We start from the raw sequence: 13,306 nt of genomic DNA, 5'->3' as shown, positions 1-13,306 counted from the left end.
TTGGCGACCAACTTACTATATGCTATAACTTTTTACGTAATGCAGCACAAACTCTGATTTTCACGGCACAAATTAGCACAAATGGAGCACTAATTCGTGACAAATTTTGACCTTGAAATTCCAATGTGTGGTCGCCAGCTGTCAATTCGCTTCAAACATATCAAGGGCTATAACTTTTTAGTTTACGTTGCGATAAGCTCGAAATTTTGGCATCTGGCAGCACAAATTGAGCACTAATTCGTGATGTAAAATTCATTCCGAAAAATTGATATTTTCCTTGGGTGGTCGCCAACTTGACGTCAAGTTGGCGACCAACTTACTATATGCTATAACTTTTTACGTAATGCAGCACAAACTCTGATTTCTACGGCACAAATTAGCACAAATGGAGCACTAATTCGTGACAAATTTTGACCTTGAAATTCCAATGTGTGGTCGCCAGCTGTCAATTCGCTTCAAACATATCAAGGGCTATAACTTTTTAGTTTACGTTGCGATAAGCTCGAAATTTTGGCATCTGGCAGCACAAATTGAGCACTAATTCGTGATATAAAATTCATTCCGAAAAATTGATATTTTCCTTGGGTGGTCGCCAACTTGACGTCAAGTTGGCGACCACCTTAATATATGCTATAACTTTTTACGTAATGCAGCACAAATTCTGATTTCTACGGCACAAATTAGCACAAATTGAGCACTAATTCGTGACATAAAATTCATTCCAAAAAATTGATATTTTCCTTGGGTGGTCGCCAACTTGACGTCAAGTTGGCGACCACCTTAATATATGCTATAACTTTTTACGTAATGCAGCACAAATTCTGATTTCTACGGCACTAATTAGCACAAATTGAGCACTAATTCGTGATATAAAATTCATTCCAAAAAATTGATATTTTCCTTGGGTGGTCGCCAACTTGACGTCAAGTTGGCGACCACCTTAATATTTGCTATAACTTTTTACGTAATGCAGCACAAATTCTGATTTCTACGGCACAAATTAGCACAAATTGAGCACTAATTCGTGTCAAATTTTGACCTTGAAATTCCAATGTGTGGTCGCCAACTTGACACACGTCTTGTACGCATGTCGATAGTGGCTGTTACAATAACACCAAGTGACAGTGAATCTTCTGCTCTCGCGACAGCACTATCTTAATGCTATACAACTGATAACGTTTTTTATTAGGTAGATTTCAAAGAAATACTACCTATTGTAGCCGTTACCATGGTACAATTTTCGGAAATTTTTTATATAATTTTTTCGTTTCATGGTCAATAGACGACCAAAACAAACGTCAACTCAAATGTATATATACTTATATATTAACACAATTTTGTAGACACTATAACTGTCGCAATTTTTCACAAATTACTTCCAAACTGATACATAAAATCTAGTAGTGGAAATCCTCGGCTGAGTTCGTTAATAGGCATTATCCGACCAAAGGGGTAGAAACAGAAGGTTTCTGAAAAACCAGAAAAATCGCTGTAACTCACATAATATGAAAAATATCACATCCATTTGAACGTATTGTAACTCGTAGGAGTAATACCAAAATCTTTTGTCTAAAAAGGTTTTTGATACTACCAACGTTAACTACAAGGGATTGAAAAAACAAGGGTTGGAAGATAAAAAAATCACAATTCGTATGCACAAAATTGAATTCGTAAACAATTTTTGATAGTACAAATCATTACTGCAAGGCGTTGAAAAAACCTAGGCTTGAAATAAGAAAATAAATAAAACTTTCCTACCATGTACTCCTCGAATTAATGTTTATTTTTGTTTATTTTTTTAAATATTATTGAAAACTTTTATCTGAATTAAATTTTATATGGCAAATCATTACTGAAAGGGGTGGATATAACAAGGGTAGAAAGAAAAAAGTCATTACTTTTTTCATAGAAATACTATCAATTCCATTATAATTTATTGTAACACTCCTAAACTTTATCGGGCTCTTTTGGCGCTAACAATTTTTGTTGAAACCAACTATTACAGTTAAAACAGGGGTTGAAATAAAAAAAAACTTACTTAGTATCAAATTCGTCAGAATTTAATAATAACCATCTTAAAATTACCATAAATATTTGTCCAAAAAAATTGATACGATCATGTATTAGTGCAAACGATGAAAAATAATGTTTGGATGACAAAAATAATTAATAACTACCTTAGTAGGCATTATATGAGATTCGTTAAGACATTCAATGCTGGATGTATTAAGATAAAGATATTAAAAATATTTTCGCTGCATGGAATATAAGAAAATGTTTTTTTTTTTTTTTAGTATTGGCGTACATATAGTTTGTTATGTAAATTAAGTTATTAAAATATTCCAGGAGTTTATAGAAGTTTTAAAATTTTTCCAGAGGAAAAATTGGTATTTTCGTCCTGGGGGTGTATAGTACTTTGGAAGCCATACTTAATTGTTTAAGACCTACTTGTATAGGCTATGTTGCCGGCGAAGTATAGCAATTGCTTCATTGTGAATTCGCAGCAAGTTGCTAAACCACAGTGGTGAAGTGTAATATTTCTCAAAAAACAACGAACAGAAAAATTATCAATTTTTTTTGAAAATGTATTTATTTGGATTAACTGAAAACGAAAACGACTGTCAAGATATTTTAGGGAAATTTGGGGGAAAAAAAACTAATCAGTTAATACCCGCCTGTTGTTTGTAGAGTTTTGGTTAAGCAAATCAAATTGCATAAAAAAAACTTTTACTATCACTACTAATACAGTTTTTATAGCAAATTTTGCCAAACTAGATTGTCTACCCGTCACTTCAAATTTGGCAATGTACAATTTCGACAGCAACAAATATATTCAACAACATTTCTGAAGATTTTTTTTTGAAATCTACATACGCCTGTAGGCTGTGCCGAAATGGATATATATATATATTTTTTTCTAGTTACATTCTCCATGTTACTTGTTACTCTCACAAGTAATGTTATAGAGACCTGCAAAATTCGCGGATTCATTGACCTCTAGGATAGACTCCACAGTCCTTTAAATACTCGCGGAAATGACGCCTGTTCATTGGCTACTGACGCGTGAGACGTCTCAACTAGGCTGTCAGTAATTCGGCACTTTCTTGGTTTAGCGTTTCCCATTGGCTCACAGTTCCCCGGATAAAATGTGGGCCAATCGCAGATGCGGTACGAAGGTATAGTTGTTTTGATGCTAGCCTATCGCGAAATGAATCCGAGAATTTTGCATGTCTCTAGAATGTAGTATTGATTGGCCATAGCACATGTCCAGTGACTGTGGACACAAGTGGGGAGACCGGCCATACATCAGCCACTCGACACGGGTCGACACGTCACAGGCTCGGAACAGTTGTTGTGGAACTGTGTTCAGCGAACCATTTAATACCCTTTAACATTACATCGTTCAGAAACAAGGAAACTGTACCAGGTTCCCGAGGAATGTTTTAAACGAACTCTTTTATTTTCCCCGAAGCTGACCGCCTGCTTGACCTCGCTCCAACACGGCCTTTGGTAGTGTGACGTCATTAGCAGTCAGAAGACCATAAACACTTTATTTCCTATTCCGCGGTAACCTTGTATTTGTTATGAAGGTATCACCACGAAAACACACCTATGTAGGTATTAAAAGTATTTTTAAAAAGCCAAATCATAACGTTTGCCTAAAATCACTTCTTTTTGTGGTCTCCAACAACGAGGCACCTAGATTAGCCCAGCTGGTATATAAAAAAAAAGGCCTGAATTTACTAAAACTGCATTCTACTGTTTTATTATTTTCAATCTTTCAGGGGCGTCAATGGTAGTTTAAATTCAAAATGGCAACTGAATTCAGCGTTTGCGTTGCCTGCCATATTGATTTTAAGGAAGAATTGTTTTTGTTGAATAGCTGGAGCATTTTTACTTTTCACGAAAAATGATATTGACTAAAGTTGAAGGAAATTAAATTTTCTACAAGTTTGGACAAAGCAGTGACTACTCTACGATCGATAATTGTTTTTGTATATAACCTGAAAATAAAACCCCAGCGAATTATAATTATTTCATTATCTAGTTTATTGTTAATTATAGGGCATAAAAGATCAAACCAACACCAATAAACTTGTAGGGGATTTAGGCAATACTCGATGTTTGTGTGTGAAAAATGTGCTGCTGGTTTTACGCCAGATTGAATTTTCCAATGTAAGATGTATTTAGTTCGTTTTCGTGATTTTTCCCTTAGCGAATTTTTTTTTTGTGTCAAAGTGATGATAAGCTGATGATAAGCGCGACGCTCGCTGGTGCTTCTAGCGCGGTGTCTCCTCTGGACTGGCGCGCAGTCTTCTCTTAGTCACATGAGCGGTGACCGTAACATTATATGGCCGAGAAATGAAGAAAAAGGTGTAATACAAGTCCCTTAAGTGCTTTCAAGAATCTGTACTGGTTGTTTTAAGCCTAAAAATGACTTGATGTAAGCTTTTGGATATACGCCATTGCTAAGCACATGTATTCAAAGATAATTTCAAAGATAATGCCTAAAAATGACTCTGAAAACATGCGTTTTACCCATTTTAACTCTTCTAAAAGTACAGTTTAAAAACTTCATCCGAAATAAAAAGTACTTTTCGGCTCTCAGCGAACTCTTAAATGCTTTTCGTAAGCAGACCCCACTCAGATGTGTTGAGCTGTTTTGAAATCGCGTTGTTTTTCCTGAAGCTCTGCGCACCGCGTGTGTGACCAGGTAGGCGGGGGCCTTAACAAACAATTACTACGTGCGTCGCTTCCGTGAAACATTCACAACACCCGAACACCCTGGCGTTAACGTGATCGCTAGGACGTCCACGTTTGTCCTGCCTTCAACCGACGTTGTCTGAACGCTGCAAAGCTTCGCACCGCATCGTGATCCGGCCTGGAGTCTGTTCGGTGAGTCACACCCCTTTGTTCTCTCTCAGGGCTCGTTGGTCGCTGGAGATACAGGAGAGATGTTCCCATTCGCTGACTCACCAACTCCATTAGAGTGGACGTTCATCTAACAGTTAGGAAACGTAATCGCTAGTAGTAGCTTGGCTTCTGGGTTTTAGCCGAGTCCTTGGCGAATAATTCTCCGACGTTTCGGTCGACATTGTAGTCGCCATCATCAGGGAGCAGTTACCAGGTAACTGGTTGTAGACGTGTCCTTGGCGAATAATTCACCAATGTTTCGGTCGACATTGCAGTCGCCATCTCCAGGGAGCAGTTACCAGGTAACTGATCCCTGGTGATGGCGACTGCAATGTCGACCGAAACGTCGGCGAATCATTCGCCAAGGACACGGCTACAACCCAGAAGCCAAGCTACTTCAGACAATGGCCGTGAAAGCCTGCGAACATTAGCAATCGCTATTAGTTTACTCATGTTCAATAACAAGGGAAGGTACCTCGATCGTTCATGTCAGAACGATAGAAGTGTAAGTATTTCGTGAAAAGCAAATTATATGCATAAATATGTTAAACTCAGAAAATATATCAGTTTAGTTAAACGAGTTGTTTGGAAATATCTTATCAAAAAAAATTCCAACATGTAATTTGATTCAGTAAAATAGTTTTAAATACACGATTTAATAAATTGTGTTAGTTTTTATTGTAAAAAAGCATTAAATATCTAAAAAAAACATTCTTAAAATATATTTGCATGTTTTTACTAATTATTCAATAAAAGGGAACATATGAACATTTATTTTTTTCAAACTGTCGCCGCTTCAGAACTTGTGGGATAACATAATCGCACGACCGAAAATACTTCTCCAGTGGTAGGCCTATCTTTACTCTTCAGAATGTCGTTCAAGTAGCTTCGTAAAGATGTTACACCGTTATTTTTAGTATAACGTCATTTTCCCTACAGTTTTAACCTCTATTCTTCTCTTCACCACTTACCAAGCTAAATCTACAAACTCCTGGCAAATGAACGAGGACCCTGCATGTGGTTGATTGCGATCAACTAACTCACCATTGTCCACGCCTGGCTTGCAACGAGGCTGGCATGTAACATGCATCATCCTATATTCCATGTGCTTTACTTTGCTCCCGGATGTAAACTAATAGTCAAATAATTGCTTTGGATTAAAAATTACTTTAAGAACCTCTTTACTATTGCGGGGAAACTTCCGAATCGACTTCCCTTCATCGGCCCACGTGCCAAGTGATCCACCGGTCAGGGTTGTCAGAACATTTTTTCTCAGGCCTCGCGGTTTCCCGCAAGGCCTATCACATTGTTATCAAGACATCAATCCAGTAGTGCATTCTTTCACACCTTTTTCTTATGGCTGACACCTGCCCCGTAGAATATAATTCTCGGGGGCCACGACCAACATCCATACGATTCTCTTTGTGCACTTCGCAGTAACCTGCAGCAGGAAGGTCTAACATCAAATTAAGAAGCACTAGTAAATTTTTACTTTTTGAGGTTTTTAAATAAAATGATTATACATAAAAAAACAGCTTTTACTTCAAGAATCAGGTACATGTCAACCGAAAACAAGCGGAGAGCACTAGTTTATTATAACTAATATGGACGGGATTTAAGTACATACTGGTCGTTACAATTATTTTATGGGAATGTCAACAGAACATTTAAAGTTTCTTACGAACTTCATATCATTAAAATTGAGGAGGAGAGCATACATTTGATAAAATACATGCATGTGAAGGCCATTGCATTTCCTCGCTACTGGAGGTGCGCATCCCAGTCAGTTTGGTGCTGTCATAACTTAGAAACACACAACTTAGAACTGTCATAACTTAGAAACGCGCAACGCAGAACCTCGCAACTTAGAAACGCCATAACGTATAAATTAATAACTTAGAACTATCACAACTTAGAACTGTCATAACTTAGAAACACACAACTTAGAAAAACATAACTTAGAATTTTCTAAGTTATGACAGTTCTAAGTTGTGACTTTCTAAGATATGTGATGTTCCCTCAGTCAGTAAGTGGTTGGAGAGAATGAGCGGAACCGAGACTGCGCAAGTAGTGTACTAGTGTCGGTCCTGGTACATGACGCGGCGCCTGGGGCGAGCACACAGCCGCGAGCCAGGATGACGTCACGGCCGCCATACTGTTCTTCAAGTGCGTTATGAACAAAATAACTAGAGTGCACTTTACGATACGCGCGCACCAAGCAGCGAAATTTTAACAGGATGAATAAAAAGGATAAATACAAAAAAAATAATTATAAATGTGCTATTAAATCCTACAAATTATTTTTGATAGAATATTGGTTCATTTAATTAAAAAAACTTATTAATTGTGAATATTAGTGATAAAAATTGTGTTTATTAACTTTTTACAATGTATTTTTAAGTGTATTTATATAAGTGAGGTTATGTTGCCTTATGGTTAATTTATTTGCATTATAAATAACAAATTAATACATTATTATTTTTAAACAATAATGTTAATAAATTAGAAAATATCATTCATGTTTATTGAATGTCATTAGTTAAAATTTATCTCGATTATTCTACTAAATTAAATTATTAATTTTATAGGCATGCTTATATTTCTATTGAATACTGAATTTTTATTTAAAGTATTAACATGATTGAATTTATAATTTACCGACCGTATTTATAATATAACTCCAATCCTTTTATTATTTTATTTCTATTAAATATTTGCATGCAAAATTAGAGTTACTTTTTTATTACGCCAAGTTAGTATTAGGTACTTCTAACGCGCGTACATAAATACATGCACCCATTTATTCTTTAAGCTTTCTATATGTTAGCATTTATATTTCTATTTACATAATACGTTTATGGTTTAATATTTAAAAAACGATTTCGCATTAAATTTGAAATGAATGTATTGTAAAAATTATAGTTTAGATTTTTTATTTTATGAAAATAAATTTAACAATTACCAAAATTTTAAAAAGGCATTAAATTTAAAATTTCAGTAATGTTTTTCTGAAATATTCATCTCTTCAAAAAAATTCAAACGACTAAATATATATTATTCCAATTCAGTTTCTAAATATTACTTAAACCTTTCAAGGATCTTTTATTACTTTTCCAACTCAATTATTGTTGTATCTTTTTACTATATATATTTAAGTTTTTACATTAATACAATGTGAATGTATTCTCAATAAAAATTACTTTTGTTTAACATTAATAAGCAACATTTCGCTCCCTTACTAATATTATGCGAATATGCTTTTGTTTGTTACGCTTTCACGCGGAAAATACTCAACCAATCATCATGAAATTTTGTGCGCATATTTTCAAGGGTATAGTTAAGGACATAGGACACTTTTTATATAAAAAATATATTTTTTTTCCGAAGGGCAAAAAAATTGATATTGGTATGATGATTGTCCGACTGAGATTATGAGTAATTTGACTGAAAGTAAACTAAATCATTCGCCAATCTAATACTGTAATACCAGCGGTCAATTCACTATTCAGTTTAGTTTAGCATCTGCTTCACATTTATTTTTATTTTTCTGTCACCGCCAAGCAATACTTAAACTTTTTTAATTTTTGAGGTTAGGTGTCTGTTTATTTTCTTCAGTGATGGTTGTATTTTTGAAGGTTATATTTTACTTTCAAGAGAATTTTGTAATTTAGTAGAAAATGATGTGAATCTTATTACTCAAGTTTTCCCGGACTTGCAACAAAATTTCAATAGTAATAAGTGGTTAGGCGCAAGAGCAATATTGGCACCAAAAAATGATATCGTTGATAAAATCAACACTTATGTTTTAAAAGAGGTGCAAGGGGAAATAAAGTAGTATTTGTCAATAGATACATCATGGATAGAGAACAAAGCACTTCATATCCTGCGGAGTTTTTAGATTTACTTGAACTTTCGGGTGTACCCTCTCATAAACTTCAAATGAAACTAAATGTACAAGTTACGCCTATGCGAAATCTAGATGCTCCTCGACTATGTAATGGAACGAGGCTTCGGATCACACAATTGGGGCAGAATATACTTGGTGCCGCTATTTTAACAGGTGTCGGTAAAGGGGAAAGTGTTATAATAGGCCTACATCGAATTCCAATTATCCTCACTTATCTACAGTTCTAATTCAAAAGAGTTCAGTTTCCCGTCAGGCTTAGTTTTGCTGTTGCCATCAACAAAGCGCAAAGGTAAAAATTGCAGGTAGCAGGGGTGCATTTGTAAAAGCCATGCTTTTCCCATGGCCAACTAGGTATATGTAGCCTGTTCGCGTGTGTCCAATGCCCGAAATCTACACATATTTTCACCCGAAAGAAAAACATATAACACATTATACAGGATTATCCTATAATAATACTCTGATTTAAGCTCTTTTAAAGAAAAATTAATTTATTATTCGTTAATACTTTGAACTTTTTAAAATGTTAGTATTTAAAATTATTAATTTTTTGTAATAGTGAAACATATTTCAAATAAGGCATATTTTCAGTTTTTTATGCTAAATTGTATGCTAGAATTTTTAAATACTGATGATCCCAGTCACGCAATAAAAGAAACCAATTGCCATAATATTTTATTTTCTTTGCAATGATCTTTGATACTTATTTTAGGACATCAACGCGAGCGAAGCCGTTGGTAAAAGCTAGTTAACAATAAATAAAATAATCGTCAATAACTAAAAATAATAATAGGTCATCACAGCACCACTCGTCCAAGGTGTGCGTAAAGCCTTCATACAAGTAGTATATATATATATATTGGAGGCTCTGGCACCTGAGTTCTGGGTGAGGAGCTGTAGCAGATGTCAGCAATCTTGAATTATGACGTCATGGCAGCCATCTTGAATGATCTTGACCTTTGAACTCAGTCACCATCTTGAATTTGAGCACCCCACTCTCCGAATGTTACACTTTTCGTTACGACCACCATCTTGAAATCAAATCTCACATCAACCTCTTGGATCTGACATAGTCACGTTTGTCGATTCTGACAGCAAGTCCGCTACCTTTTTGTCTTCTGCTGAAGGCCGACATATTTGATACCGCCATATTTTTTCTGGCTGTTTGTTCCTAGAGAGCACCAGCATTGCTCTTTCTCATACACATAAAGTCGATTTTCTATTACCTACCAATGCTATTATGGTCCTTATCGACATATTAAATCAAATTTTTTATACATAAATTATTTTAACCATGGTGATTCGAACCATGGCAGTTCGGATCTCTGGGTTGAACCGCACGACCATCGAGACATTTACCAAAACGAGAATTAAATAAGGTAGGTATATATCAAAAACACACATATTCGGACTTGTATTTTTTTTTAATTTGAAGGAATAATAGCATCGCCTGTTTGAGACCGAGCTGCCATCTTGTTTTCAGTAATCGATACCAGGAGCGCTAGTGTCATGTATACACACTGTCTGCTAGAGTGTGCTGCCAACATATTAGTTTAATTTTTACCCACTAGAGTGCTGTATTATTATTGCCAGGGCGCCCGCCATCTTGTTCGCCGTCTTGGGTGTCATCTTGTAAATCTGTAATTATTTATTTAGAAATTCGGGAAAATTCCAAATTTATCAAAAAATAAATCGTTTTAATATTAATTGATTCGATCGATTTCCATCCACTGTTAGATACCAGGCAGTACAGAGTTAAATAATTGATTAATTATATTTTTACGATTTATTAGTTTAGGGGAAAACTACTGGGTTAATATAGGGATAGCCCAATTAAGTTTTTATCACACAGTTTTATTGATTACTAATATTTACAGTAATAATGAATAATCTTACTCATAAATGCTTAATCACCGATTTCTCGCAACTAGAAATGTTTACTCCCCAGTCACTCGGTTCTTACACACCGCACGCCTCGCTGGGCCGCACCTCTGGCGCCACTCTCGCCGCAGCACCCCTCGTGGTCCTCCGTCGCCGCACTCCGCCGCCGCCGTCGCACTTCCCTTTGCCGAGCCGCCCTTTCCAGAACCGACGAGCGCAGTTGGGGCCAGTCGCGTCATCCCGTCCCGATCCGAAGCCCGAAGCTTCGAGAAGAGTAGCATCTATTCGCTGCGGCGGGCCGCGGAATTCCCCAGGCCGCTCAGCGACGGATAATGGCGCCGAGGCAGGATGGTGCGTGGGGAGCAGAGGGAGGGGGGTAGCGATTACCCTTGTAATCCAGCCAGGCATTGTAACGCCCCTCGTGCCTCAAAATTAAATTATTTTAATTGAATAAGAAAAAAAACCTTGGACAATGCTGGGCAAAATATTAAGAAGAATAAAGTTATTTACCAGAGGGGGCACGAGGTGGTGAACAAGACAAATTCAGACTCCCTGCACACAAGCAACTTGGGAGCTAGTGGATTGTTAAATAGAATAAGGTATATAATAAATAAACACTACATAAGTAGCTTGGTCTATAGGTTCCCTGTTTTATTTAGAATGGTAAATTAAATCTTTTTTTCTTTGTTTTGGTATTACAATTAAAGATATTAACACTAACAAGTAGGAGGGCTGGCCCGATATTATTAATTTATATTATATTATATTAATTACACATCATCACAGAAACAAAAAAAATATTCCACCCTATTAGATCTTTTGGTTGATTACAAATATAATATTCTCATTGATTTTACATATTCTCGACGATTAAGTTCTTAAGCCACTGGTCGCTGGTATGCAATTTATTCACTTAGTTCACTGTATATAAGGGGGAAATATATACTTAATATCACCCGGGTCTTCAAAGGATAATGTCGGGCCGGGAGGAAAGCTCTTCTTAGGGGGAAAAGCAGCTGGAGGTCCTGCACAACATGATGGGTGTAATTTCGGCACCCAACTATTGGACCCTGTCTGAAACACAAGCCAAATTCCAAACGAATTAGACCTGCTTCCAGACAGTCAAATACAGTCGACGCGAAGGCCAACAAACGGGAATTCGGGGAGGAAAAAGATCGAATTAACTCACCAAACAGGGTGTAGCTCCAGGGCTCAGGAGATGTCTCGCACCGACATCCAAATGGCGCGGACCGAGAATAGCGCGGATGCCGCGACCGAAATAATCGATAAGTGAAATAAAAAAATTAATAAAATTTTAACTAAGACATGACTTGTTCTAAAGAATTTTTAGCTGGGATCACATCCCTTAAGACATATGACTACATTCTTGATTCGAACGAGTACGTCGTTGCCGAAGACCTGCCTCTTAACACAGAGGATACCGAGATGACGCGGTAAGTAGCCGAAGTCAGAGTACCAAGTGCAGCGATGGCGGACAAAGCTCCTAATTAAAACGGGCGTTAGGCCCTAAGGAAAAGGAGGGGGAAGGTTCGGCTCTGGACCGAACATATATAGAGGTGTCCGAGGTGGTCATAGCCACGACTTCAGTTGTTTGCGCCAAAGAGTGACTGCCGCGCTCTCTATCGGCAGGCACAGAAAGCAACAAACAATCGACTTTTACAGGCCGCGAGGAAGAAGCATAGGGCTTTATGGCGTAGCTGGTGGTGCACTCTGGTGGCCTAAAGGGGACATAAAAGGGGGGAGGGGTTAGCAAGATCACCCACAGGTGTCGCGGGCGTCAGCTACACGAGCTGGCAACAAGAGGAGACGTTACAGTTTCTGCTGCTAGATGTCGTGGGTGATTCTTTAGAGCAAGGGAGAATGTCCTTGGAGTAAGCCACCGCCTTGGTGGGGTTCACCACAGGGCAATGATCTTGGATAAATTCTGCGAACCAGAGGGGTGGAGAGAGAGGGGAGGGTGGACAGAAAAGCGCAGAGATGGCTGGGAACTAGCGTCTACGGGAGACTCGTTCGTGCCGAGACTAGCTAGTTTCAGCAGGACTCTAAGAAATAGAGCTTGCAGGCCAGAAGCTGCTTTATGCGATTTTAGTAATGCAGGGAATTAATGTTACAAACCTGGGACGTGACTGCAGGCGAGAGAAATGCCATTCGGGCTGCTAACGACTTCATGAGACTAGCAAAATATCAAATAGATCCTTGAGAAAAGGTGCCTCGGTCCACTGGCACAAAGTTTAACTACGTAGAGTACACCAGCCTAACCAAGTGTAAATCACCCCTTTAGTAACCAGATTATAATAAAAATAAAATTTCCAAAAATAATTAAAAATAATAATAACAAATTAAAAAAACGTGTCGAAATTCCTCATTTCCGGCACAGCATGCGTGGCATGTCTTATGTCAATGGACGGCGTGTGACGTCAGTGACCGTGTGGGCAGCCACCCTGGTCCTGACCCGGTATCGCGGTCTCATCTCTCGCGTTCGTAACATTGCTCCCACCATAAACCTGTTCGTCCCGAACAGGTAACACATCCCTTCCAGCGTATTCCCTCAACTGGTCTAAATATACCACTTTCATCCATGCCCTC

The sequence above is a fragment of the Bacillus rossius genome, chromosome 16 (assembly GCF_032445375.1).
Source record: "Bacillus rossius redtenbacheri isolate Brsri chromosome 16, Brsri_v3, whole genome shotgun sequence".
Taxonomy (NCBI): Eukaryota; Metazoa; Arthropoda; class Insecta; order Phasmatodea; family Bacillidae; genus Bacillus; species Bacillus rossius.
The sequence above is the reverse complement of the archived record's forward strand: the minus strand, read 5'-3'. Positions refer to the sequence as shown.